This window comes from Dipodomys merriami, unplaced genomic scaffold, assembly GCF_024711535.1.
Source record: "Dipodomys merriami isolate MVZ:Mamm:240054 unplaced genomic scaffold, mDipMer1.0.p SCAF_414, whole genome shotgun sequence".
NCBI classification, from domain to species: Eukaryota; Metazoa; Chordata; class Mammalia; order Rodentia; family Heteromyidae; genus Dipodomys; species Dipodomys merriami.
The window spans coordinates 75814-88961 of NW_027205760.1; the positions used below are offsets into that span (position 1 = coordinate 75814).

Here is a 13148-nt window from a genome sequence, read left to right on the forward strand (position 1 = left end):
TGCCCTTTTTTGGCTTTAAAAAAGGTGGCTCTCTGTTAATAAACGAGTTTTCTACCTGCTGGATTTGGCTACCCGCTGTGTCTGATTGTCTCCTGGGCTGAGGGAGGCTGGGGAACAGGTGAGCACCACACTTACCTTTCCTCCGCCGCGTCCATCTTTCGTGGGATGGACGAAGACACACCACACCTATACAGATGGCAGAGGATGCTAATGAAAGCGTCCCATAGGTTGAGTCATTAATGTAACCAAATGGAAAAAAGAGTATATATTTATTGCTAATTCAATTTTTCTGAAAAGCTGCAATGTCATCATTTGGTTCAAATTTCTATTCTTTGGCTACATAGTGTCATTCAGTGCACATAAATGCAAATATGAGCCAGGAACTGGTGGCTCATGCCTGTAATCCTGACTACTCAGGAAGTTGGGATCTGAGGGTTGTGGTTCACAGCCAGCCTGGTCAGGAAAGTCCAAGAGACCCTTATCTTTAATTAACCTCCAGAAACCTGGAAGTGGTGCTTTAGCTAAAGTGGTAGAGCACTCAACTTGAGCTGAAGAGCATAGGGATAGCACCCAGGATCAGAGTTCAAGCCCCACAACCAACAAAAAATGTGAAATATGACTTTAATTTTCCCCCAAAGGAACGACAAGTTCTTCCCAAGCAGAAAAAAATAATTCCAAAATGATTCAGTGCACCTACTTCTGCTGAGTTACTTAAGTTATGGCTTTTTTTTTCCCTGACATAGTCTTTTCTTTTAAAAATTGTCAAATATTAGGTTTATAATAAACTTCATGTAATATTTCTTTTTTCAAAAGAGAAATCAATACAGTTGATGTCACTTAGCTATCTTACTATCTTAGTTCAATGCGAACCCAGGCAGGAGAGTCTGTCAACCTCTTATCTCTAATTAAACACCAAAAAACAAGAAGTGGAGTTTTGGCTCAAGCAGTAGTGTACTAGCTTTGGGGGCAGGTGTGCAGGAAAGACAATTGTTCAGGGACAGGATCCAGCCTCTGGGTCAAGCCCCAGAACCAGCACAAACTAAACGAACAAGCAAAGAAAAAAATCCTAGATATTTCTTTGAGACCCTCCTTAAAGGTGCACTAGTCTGAGAAGAGGCTACTTTTATTTATCATACTCACTGGATCCTGCTTTTTTGGAATCTTTATTGCTCTGGAGAACTCACGACCAGATTAAGGAATTGATAAATGTCTCCTGCAACAAGAGAATCTCATGGGTGAAACATCCATCCATAAGACACTTAAAACCTCCATGTCTTTGTTTCTTTGCTGTAGAACCCTTTTCAAACAACGTTATTTCCTTTTGTTCTATGCTGGACTTCACATGGCACATTATTTCTTTTTGTAATCCTCTCAACTAGAAGTTTACAGAAAAGTTTTATATGAGTATAGAACACACTCAAAAAAGTCAGGGACAGAGTTTCCTTCAAACCTGGGGATTCTTTACTTGTACAGAAAAAGGAAAGCACAAGTTAACATGAACTTTGTTATTCCTCTATGTTCATTTACTTTCCTGGGATCAGTTTCCACATCCATTAGCAGTTACCTCCAGTAACAATAGATGATGCTGCCGGAGTTATGATGAATGTTTTCTCGCTTCACTGAAATAACAACAGGACACCTTTGGACCTGAGGTAACACGTCTTTCAGAGACAACTTAGTAAAGAGAAAATATGAAATTTATGTTGCATATAAATACCTTATCAATGAGTACATTGAGTTCAAACTTTGTAAGTTCTCCATAAATTAAGGCGAATTTTAAATGGGAAGGTTCTCAGATCATTCTTTTTGTGAGTGCATATGTTGCGCATTATTTCCCAGGTGTACATGCATTAACAGTAAGGGAAACAAGAGCAATAATAGGAGAAAGAGAAGTTCTGTGTTTAAGTATAAGGGGTCAGTATACTATAAAAGACTGTACAAATAAGACAACATTGAAACAATAAAGCCAAGTCCAGTATTTCGATTTATGGGAGTGATATGGAGAAAGCATTACTCTCAGGTGGCACACGAATTATGAGGGCACTCCCTTTCTAAATCATGCTTGCTAATAAAGCAACTTTGTAGAAAGAAGAATGGAAGTATAATTCTGCTTCCAATGAAAGTCAGATATAAGAGCATGGACATAACTGGAAAAAATATTCCATCTCGAGAGAGCAGGGATTATACTAGCAATGAACTGGTGGATAAGATGACATTTCTTTTTCTATCCTTTACTTATATATATTTTTTGTTTGTGGTGGTCTTGGCAATTGAACTCTGGGCCTGGGCACTGTCCCTCTGCTATTCCGCTCAAGGCTAATGCTCTACCACTTGAGCCACAGTGCTGCTTCCAGTTTTCTTGCAGTTAATTGGAGAAAAGTGTCTCAGGGACTTTCCTACCTGGGCTGGCTTTGAACCCCAGTCCTCAGATCTCACCACCACCCAGCTTAGTATCACATTACTAATAGTGTACACTCAGCATATGTAATGTTTATGTTCATCCATCTTTATATGAATTTTTCAGTTAAAAATCTGGGCTACATTATAGACTTTACACTCACAAAAGTGTTTGTAGTTTAAAAGTTGATTCTACGGGATAAACAAAACCTAAGAATGTAAAGGAGTCTGGGAAGTTCAGTTTACATCCAGCCTGGACAGAACAGTTTTTGAGACACTATCTATAATTAACCAGCCAAAATCTGGATTGGAAGAATGGCTTAGGTGATGGAATATGAGTCATGAGTAAGAATGATGAATAAGAGCTTGAGGCTTTTGCATACATACATATTAACATACACATACACACAGAGGCAATTATATATGCACACATAAATACACAAATGAAGCAACTCTCAGAGTATGTAGAAAAGTTAGAAAACAATAGAAAATATGTCCTGAGTAAGACTAGAATCAAGTGATAATTTTTAAAATTAGAAAGTCTTCAAGTGAACTTTCTTCAAAAAAGTTTGAGAATATTATCTAAGTTGGGACCAGAAATAGTAAGAGAGTCAAGTAATCATTATTAAGGGGATCAGATCCATGGAGGAATGAATCAGAGACCCCGCAGGTGCATTTGAAAATGTTCGTATCCTGTGTCAAATGTTAGAATATCTTTGAAAATAGTACATGAACAGTCTGAGAAGTCTAGTGGATAATATCACTAGAGAAGTTCAGAACTGATAGTCTGTATCTAGATTAAATAAAACAAGAAACTATACCAAGGCAGTGTGATACAAGGCTAGAATTCTAGCACTCAGACTAAGACAGGAGATTAGAGAGTGGAATTACATAGTGACACCTTCCATATACCAGGTAATATAATTTTGTCTTAATAAAACAAACCAAACAAGAAAAGAGTGCACAGTTGGAAGTTTGGGCTAATTTTGTCACTATGATTTGAGAAGTAAAGTTTCCTATTGCAATTTAACTCATATATAATCCTCAGTTGTGTTTTAAATGCAATCTTCATTACAAAACATTTCTAGATGCAAAATGGCTCATTATTCCCATGCAAAATTCCCATCCAAAGTTATCATAATTCTGTTGGATTCCAAAGAATTAATGCAGGATTACAAAAGCTTAAGCCCAGAGAAAAAGCAAAGTTCGACTAATGTAGGACTTTGTAGATCTTGCTAAATTAGAATTTAGATTTAAATTAAATGTTTTTAATTTCATATTCTATAGGATACTACAAAATTCTTTTTAATAGAGGGTTTAATTGACAAATTCACAAATGATTCTTGCATTCTATTTGCCTAGAATATTCTTTCAAGTGAGTTTTAATTAGAATTTAGTTAATAGATAATTCTAACAGTTCACGTATGAAATGATAATGTGAATAATATAGACACAGTTGCCAACAAATAGATTACATAAATTTATAAATTTAGAAAGACAGCAATTTTTGAGGTTGTGGTATAGCATGCTATAAAGAGAATAATTGTGTGACATCTTCTTTCTTCTACCTGCATGTAACACAGGAAGCAATTTCCTTAATTAGGTACCTTTGTGTACAATGAGAAAAAATGCATAGGTTTGGAATTTGTTTTTGTTTTTGTTTTATTGGTTTGTCCTAGTGCTTGAACTCTGGGCCTGTATACTGTCTCTGAGCCTGTTTATGCTCAAGGCTCCTGCCCTTCCACTTCAATTTCAGTGCCACTTATGTCTGGCTTTTTCTGAGAAGTTTATTGGATATAAGAATCTACGGAACATTCCTGCCTGGGTGGGCTTTGAACTGTACTCTTCCGATCTTAGCATCCTGAATATCTATGATAGTTAAAAAAGTATAAATATAAATAATATTTGCAAGTATTTTGATCCTAAGAATACTACTGGTGGAAAAATGATACAGCCCAGTTTATTGTGGTGTTCTTTCCAGAACACGGAGGGCATCACATTAACAGAGGTGTAGTATTTTTTCACAATAGAGATAAGATATTCGTGATGTGAATTAAGGGAATTTTGAGGTACACCCTACATGTTGGAAACTGTTGGGCTAGGATGACTTTATGGCATAAATCTTGGGATTTATGGTCATAGAAATAATAGCTTACTCTGATAAACAATTGCTTACTCTTGAAGAATTAATTATTACAGATGCTTTATAGTTTTATCCTATACCAGAATGTGGCTATTTTTCTGTTGACTTCTCAATCTGTAACATCCCATTGGAAATTGAATCTATTGCAGAATTTCATAACATGCAAACAAATATGGAAAGTTCAGAATTTGAAAATCAGAAGTTATCAGTCATAGGAATTTTGAAGAACACATATATTCTCTCCTCTTAGCAATGTATTTTCTTTTAAAAGTTATGGGTTTCTATAGAATTACAATCTTTTTGGTTTTGGTATGAGAAAGTACTAAATTTATTCTTTTTTCAAAATATTGGCAAGTATATTGTGAAAATATTGTCTAGTTGGATTCAAGTTGATGGTCCTCTGATTAAAAAGGGGTAATTAATTCAAATTAGATGCCAAATAGTATTGTTTTTTAAAAAGTTACTACACAAAGAATAATATTACTATACCAATACAGTGAAATTATATTTCATGCAGCTTATTTTTTAAATTTAATTTTATTGTCAAAGTGATGTACAGTGGGGTTACAGTAATTGTAAAGTAGTGAATACATCAATTTTCAAAATAGTTACCCCTCTCTCATTTTTCTTACAGTTTTCCTTCACCCCCAAACCCCTCACAAGTTGTAAGGTACATTTCCAACCTATTGTCTTGTGAGTTTTTCTATTGCATTGGTTTGCCCTTTGTCCTTTGTCTCACCATTTTGTTGTTCATATTCCCTTCCCTAATTAAGGTAAAGGTATACACAATACACAGGGTATCAAAATCAAATACAACAGGGGATAAACCATAAGGGAAAACCCCAAAGAAAATAGAAATCACATAGTACATTAAAAACAACAACTGCAAATAAATATCTGTTTCCATATCTTGGAGTTCATTTTGCTCAGCATCAGCTTATATGAACATATATAGGCATTACAAAACCACTGGAAAATAATATTTTCACGGACACTTTATCATGACAACAATGTAAGTGTTTTTGATGGTAAAGGTGGAATTAAGATTGGTGAATTCGCAATTCTGATAAAGGGATTTCAAAAAAGTTAAAAAATTCTGACAGGTAAATTTTAACTGTTCAAATTTTTTAACAACTTTGCCTATTAAGAAAATTTAAAATTGACTGGAAAAATAGGCTTTCATGCAAAGAAATCCATGGAGACTAAGCTGAGAGGGAACAATGTGGGTGAAGATGGCTCATTTTCACAGTAAAATAACAAACCTCACAAACCTTGCTGTAAATCCTGTAGGTTCCCTTGAGAATTGTCCTTACCCAGGAAACATATTCTCACTGTGAAACAATGTTGTACTGGAATTTAAATTCAAATTTCTTTTTAAAAAGGCATCAAAATTTATGAATTGACTTTTAATTACCAAACAGTAATTCTCTGAAAAAGATGATTTGGGTCAAAATATTTAGGGAGAAAGTGCCCTCCACAATGAAAGCAGGTATTGGGTATACACTATTCTGTTTATAATAGTTTCCACAATGTCTTTGCATGTGAAGCACTGAAACACAGAAAAAAAATCTGGTTGGATATCTTAAACCAATGATTTCTCATTTCTACGTAGCTCACAAAATATAATATCCTTATTAACATGACATAGTGAAGACTTCTCTTATTACATAAGCCAAAAAGTTTTGGGATCAGAAAATAATTGAGCAAATAAGAAAACACATTCTTAGAAGCCCTGGCTAAGTGTATTGATTTCAGCAGTAGAGGGATTCCAAAACTTTTTGAAATAGATTGTGTTAATATTTTTGCTACGTAAAGTGATTTTACAGAGCCTATTTGGCTCACCACAATGCAGAACAGATTGAGTGAAGACATGAAAATAAATTCCACATCCACATAAAAGAGGTTAAAAAGAAAAACCATGATGATGGAGCAGTGGGGGATGCCTTCTAGTCCTTCAGCTTCACGGGATTTGAAGCCAAGAAGCTGTGATTAATTGGAAATCAAGCAAGAGCTAAGAGGAGAACATAGAAGTAGGACAAAGGATTATTGTCCGTTGTAACAGACACTGTCACAAAGTATGGATGATTTAACTCTATTCTTCTCCATATATCTTGTTGAGTAAATGCAAGACCAAGAGAAAAATAATCTATTGAAATAATTTTACAAAGGATAACTTCACTGTTCCTCATATGGTATCTAAGGAGAGTCTTTTTATTGTGAAAAAAACTGTACAGAGGGGTTACAATTACATGGGCAAGATAATGAATACATTTCTTATCAAGCATTGTAGCTTCCTCCTTTGTTTCTCCTTCCCATCCCTTCCCAGACTCCCCCCTCACCCAAGCCTCCCCTCACCCACTAACCCCCCAACAAAGTTGTAAAGTTCGTTTTCGAAATGACAAATTGTACTTCTCATTGTTGCAATGGTCCACCTGTATCCATATTTAAACGACTTGTTTTTCCCCTTCCCCTCCACAAATTATACCGACATCAAATACAGTGAAAGCAGGGGTTATACTGTGGGAGAGGGACAGACAAAGCAACAAAGAAAGAATCATATAAATGCATTAGAAACAAATGCATGAAAGAAAAAAAAACATTTAAATACATATCTTATTGTTCATTTTCCTAACATCACCTTATCTGACCTTTTCTACTTGACTCATACATATACTAACTATTGAAAATAAGGGAAACCATGGGACCTATGTTTCTTTGGGCTTGGCTTACTTCACTTAACATAATTTTTTCTTAAGTCTAAGGAAAGTCTTAAGAGAGAAGATAAAAGTGGAGTATTCTTCGGTTTCCTCAAGCATCTTGTTAGCAAAATATATCTTTGAGGTTAGAAGTTATTGAATCAAAAAGTGGTGGAGTCCTTATTTTTGTGGGCACTTTAAATACAAAAGACTTTCAAGGTAAAAGAAAAAGTATAGCTAAATATTTGTGATCACAGCTTCTTGGACTGTTTTTTCAGAGACAAAGTTTTACATTAGAGTTTGTCCTCATTAATATAGATGTTGGGGTTTTGTGGCAACCAAATGCAAGGGTGAAGTTTAATGCACTCTCTTGGACAAGATAACAGCATGATAGAAAAAAAGGTAAATAATATTTAGTGAATTAGTTTGACTAATTACTTTGCCAGACAAAAAGGAAAGATATAATTCAAAATCACTTGATTTAAAAGAATGACGAAAGAGTAGTGAAGAGAGATGAGAGAAAATATAGAGGGCTGTTCTGTCTCCAGTAGTGTAATGGGTGCTTGATCCGTTTCTTCCAATCTATCTTCACAAGCTATCAAGTGTGGCTTAGGACTGGAGTATCCAGTGCAGTGAAAGAGAACTCACAGAAGAAAATATTTGCAGCAGATGCAGATGATTTATAACCTTAGAAAATCTATTTAAATCTGTTCAAAATTTTCTGCTACCCCAAACTTCCCTCTTTGAACAGTTTTGTTTCCTTTTCCCAAGACTACCCTTCATTAAATATTTAAAATTTTGAGAGGTCATATTTATCCTCTCTAGAGGTTGCTGTTTGCTTGTGATTTTTGTGTGTTTTTGTTTTTTGTTATGTTTTTAACTGAATTTCAAAATGTTGAGCAAGTGTATTACAATAAATGTCTATCTAATTGTCCAATGCTCCTGGGTCAGAATGACTCCTTCTATCATTCTCAACCAACCCCTTTTTCCAAGATTTATTTCAGATTTACCACTTCTTTTGTCACATGTGTACATTGAGTATTCTAGCTGTACTTGCCCCTTGTTCCATTTTTCATTCATTCTATGTTTTTACTATTATTCCTTTCTGGTTTAAACTTCCTGATAGTCATTCTGTTAAACTATCTGTTAATACTTTCAGAGGTTTATATACATTCCATGGAGTTTCAATCCTGCATATACTTGAATGTATGTCAGCTTATATTTCCATATTTCATTCATCTGCAATAACAATTTGCAAGACTGGAGATGTGCAGCCCCTAGACATGATAATATTCTCATTCATTTGGAAGATTAATCTTTAGTCAACAAGAAAGTTTAAAAATGGCTAAGAATGTATTCCTAGCTACCAGTTTTTATAAATGGCTTTGTACAAAGTTTTGTGATTATTTTATTTGATATGGGATAATATTTTCTACTACCTATAAGTTTTGGAAAAAGAAGAAAACTAAAATTTACTACTATAGAGGAATATGATAGAAATAGAAGACAGATTTTATATTTGTCACATCTCTGATGAGTACCCATATTCAAGATTTAAAGTCTTATTTCATACTATGTTAGACAGATAGGGAAAACATAAAACAACATATGATAAGACAACTATTTGTGACTTTTTAAAATGTACCTTATTAAATGATGAAATTGACTTTAGTAGCTAGTGTTTGGGTTTGAATTATGGGAGGTTGATCTATTTAACACATTTCTGGAAGGCACCTACTGAACAAAACAAATGGTGGGAGGTACTATTTCTACACTTTAATGAATGGTTGAACGTGTTTGGCATTAGTGCTGGGTAAATAATTCATCTCTATTGTAACTTGCTCCCTACACTTGTAAAACTTGTAATGTCACTTATTATCATCTACTTGTCAAATGTTATTTCGGTGAATGTGATTTTTAAAAGTTTTGAAAAAGAATATATTTTCAGGAGATTAAATTTAGATTATCATTGGCTTGAGAGTGATAGCATTTTACACTACAGAACCAAGATTTACTGTAGTACCAGTAGTTTGAAGCATTAAGGATCTTCTCAATTAATGTTTTTCTGAATTATAATTGACCTGTAAGTCAAGTTTTCCTAGCCTTGGTAGACCAATTATGAATCTATCGTTCCCAGAACAATTTTTTGGCCTACTTATACTGGACTGAAATCTTTCAATAATCATTAGGAGAGGGGTATTAAAAATAATTTTGTGACATTTGTGATCTTGTTCACTCATATGGGCTGGGCATCTGTAAGTTTAAAGTTGTAATTACTGTACTTTCTCTCAGATATTGTGATCTCATCTTTCATTTTAAGTTGTCTTGCATTTCACAATTGCTTACTGCTAATTCCTGTGCTGTAAGGAATTGGGGTCCCGAAATACTATAGGAAATGAGAAATTGAGATGGATTTTCAATTACTTTCTGTTGGCATGTTGCATGGGCCTAGGTGAGAAATCTTGCCCTTGTTATCTGATGATGTGGATAACTGGGACCTGGGATCCTAGGACCCTTGGGTCCTGAAGAAGAATAATACCTTGTAGACATCATATCAGCAAAATTTGGGTATAATCATTACGAATGCTTCAGAAGTATGGAGAAAATCAGTTTGGGACCAGTGAGTTAAAACAATAAACAGAGTAGCAGCGTAAAATCCCTAATAGATTAGAGGAAAACTTTTTTTTTTTTTTGCAATGTGAATTCAGAAGACCAAGAACACTTAGAATGTATCACAAGTTTATACCAAAGATATTGCATTGATATTTTTATTTCTAATATGTATTGTAAACCTAATTATTTGTATTCCAATACTATTTATTGGAATAAATAGCTATTTATTTGTCAAATTATCAATTAATTCTAGTAAGTTTCACTGTGTGAAATAAAATATCAACACATATAAATATAAAATGTATAACTATATGCAAGCAAAAGGCACACGTTTTGCAATATTCTGTTGTGGTTAGAGTATCAAATTATTTAAAGTATTTAAAGTATTATTTCATTATCTCTACCTCAGTGTTTGGTAGAGTTGGACCTAAAGCTTTACCATTTGAAGATTTACAGCCTAGTGGCAAGAGGAAACTCTTTGATTAAAACATTAACAATTTTAGGCCTAATATCGAGGAGAGACATATAGACTTCTCTTGTAACTCTGAAAACATTTGGTGATAGAAAGGCAGTAGTGTTAATTGCTGCCTGGTTGGATGGTAGACGGGCCAGAACATTAGTTAATCATGCATATGAACAATTTTTTCACCTTCTTGGCTTTAGATACTTTTGAAATATTAGGTATAATAACCAATTATATTTTGATAAAATACCTTCTAGTCTAAACATTTCTATCTGAACTGTTCCTGTCACTATAATCCCATGTAATTAAGATTAATTTTGTTCCAGTAAGAAAATCTATGCTGTCAGGGTAAGATATTCTGGTTCGTCTTTCATAAATGGAAGAAAGATAAAGGGTCAGGTAGACATTTGTGCCAATAAGATCTCATTTAGGAATTTTTAAGCTGCAGAACTTTAGAAGTATCTCTTAAGCAAGGCTTACTTTGAATCCATTAGCTCCACAAACTAACTCAGCTGAAAAATAAGTACTTGAAAAGCCATCACCTTTGGACCTAGCTTTAAATTCTTCAAAGTATGATGAAATCTAAAATGAAAAATACTTAAAATACTCATTAACAAAAAAATTGCAAATGTGAGCAATCTACCAAACAATATAAGTTTTTTTTCCAATATACACAGAATTTTAGAGAAGTAATATCAATAGCATTTTTAGGAACAATAAGGTTTCCTAGTTACAAATAGTCAACCAAGGATATATGCCTGTATAAAGATTGCATCATTAGCTACTTAAATTTAGAGGATACTAAATGCTTCAACAGCACGTCTACCCAAATTACAATACAAAGATTAACATGGCACTTGCACAAGGATGATATGAAAATTTGTGTAATATTCCATATTTTTCATTCTTCAGATGCAAGAAATGAAAAACAGTTATTAAAAATTGATTACAAAAATACAGTTGTAACGATACATGTAATTCATTGAATTGAAAGTTAGTTTGACATCAGTGTATTAAATCATCACCTTAGAAAAGCCTTTACATAGCATAACCTTTACAAAACATTTGAAATTAGATAACATTTTCATTTTATCCCAAAGAAATAAAATACTATAAGGACCTAGGGAAAAAAAAGGAATCTTAAACTGTTTCTATATGGAATGCTATCTGAAATGACACATTTATTAATGAACCTATATATTATGAAAAAATGTAGAATTAAAAGTATTATATCTAGGAGAGAATGAAATAGATTATGGATATTATACAAAAAGAATACAGATTACATTAAAATATCCTTTTTCAGACAAGAAATAGAAATATCTTTAGTTTCTGTATTACTCATTTCAACAGATAAGTTAAAATTATTTCTGATTATAAAAATCACAAACTCTGCAGACATCATTATTGATGTATACAAACAAATCTTGAATACATTTTGACATCAAAGTCCGGAAATTCACTTGGAAGAATAGCCTGGAATCCATGAATTTTTGAAGTAAGATATGAATGTGGCTTTTTGTGTGAAAATATTTTGTACGGACACAAAGTTGGATTGGCATTTTTGAAATTTAAGAAACTTAACCATACCATTATGACTTAGGAGAAAAATATTTGCAGCCTTCCACAACTTCAAAGAGGTAGTGATACATACTTTTCCTTTTGGCAATATCAAATGCAGCTTCTTCCAAGTTGTTCTTGACCTGGTTTGATATAATATTTCAATAGAAAGAGATCCCGCATACCTTTGTTATTTCTATTCCCAGCAGCAAGATACAAAGTTGTCAAGAGTTCTTAAGTTTGGGCATTGGTATCTGCATCATGATGAAGTAAGAAAGAAGCCACTCTGGTATTATTCCACATATAAGCACTATGCAGGGGTGTCCAGCCATTCACAGTTATTGCATGAACAACTGCCTTGAGCCAACAACTCATGGACAATGTCTAAGTGTCCACTGTAGGCTTCCTGATGAAGAGAGCTATAATCATCATCATCCCTAGTATTCACATGAGTGGCCTTTTTGGAAATTAGTCCCTGCACTGTAGTAAGCCGATTATTTTCAACAGCCCAATGAAGAAATTTGCTTGGATACTTCTCCATTTTTTCTAGTAAATGATACCATTCCTCACTTTTTCATCTAGTTCCTTGTCTTCATCAGAATTGCCTAACTAGAGACTTTGAGTACCAGTGGGAATGAGGTGTACATGTTTTCCCCAATAGTTCACATTGGTTGAAGTAGTCAGAAAAATCCAGTGAATTTTCTACATCTATTTTTTCACCATGATTTTTTTCTCTTTTTTCATTTTTACTATTTGAAATTATTCTAACTGGAGAGTAGGGAATGGATAGAGAGCAGAAGAAATAAATGCAAAAACAATCTTCACAGAAGCAAATTCTCAGAGCTATTTCATGACTTTGAAAAGGATAAAGTGGCTGAAGTTAGTATAAATTTAGAAGTATGAAAATGGGAGGGGGGACCAAGATGGCAATGGGTCAGTAGGGAAACGCCACAGCTTTCCCCAACCAAAAAGAGAGTTCGAGTTCCTAAGCTTAATCTCCCTAAGAGACCGACAAAAACAAAAAGATGAACACCCATAGAAACACAGGAGGTGGAAAATAACAAAAAAGAAAGAGAGAAAAAGAACTTCATAACAGAGAAGTGCGAAGACTCCTCCCCCAATGCTTACTGGTGTTGAACAAGTCCAGCAGGGGCTGCTGGAGTCCCAGAGACAAAGGGGGCTGCCTGCAGATCACCCGCGCAGAAGGACTTAAGAAAGAAAGAAACAAAGAACTTCCACTCCTCTGGTCGAACCACTATTAAATAACCCCATGCTG

The 13148-nt window shown here is 34.1% G+C and overlaps 1 pseudogene; it reads left to right on the forward strand.

The window, feature by feature from the left end:
- Positions 1-11117: 11117 nt before the first annotated feature.
- On the forward strand, positions 11118-11214 carry LOC138807187 (U6 spliceosomal RNA; annotated as a pseudogene).
- Positions 11215-13148: the final 1934 nt, after the last annotated feature.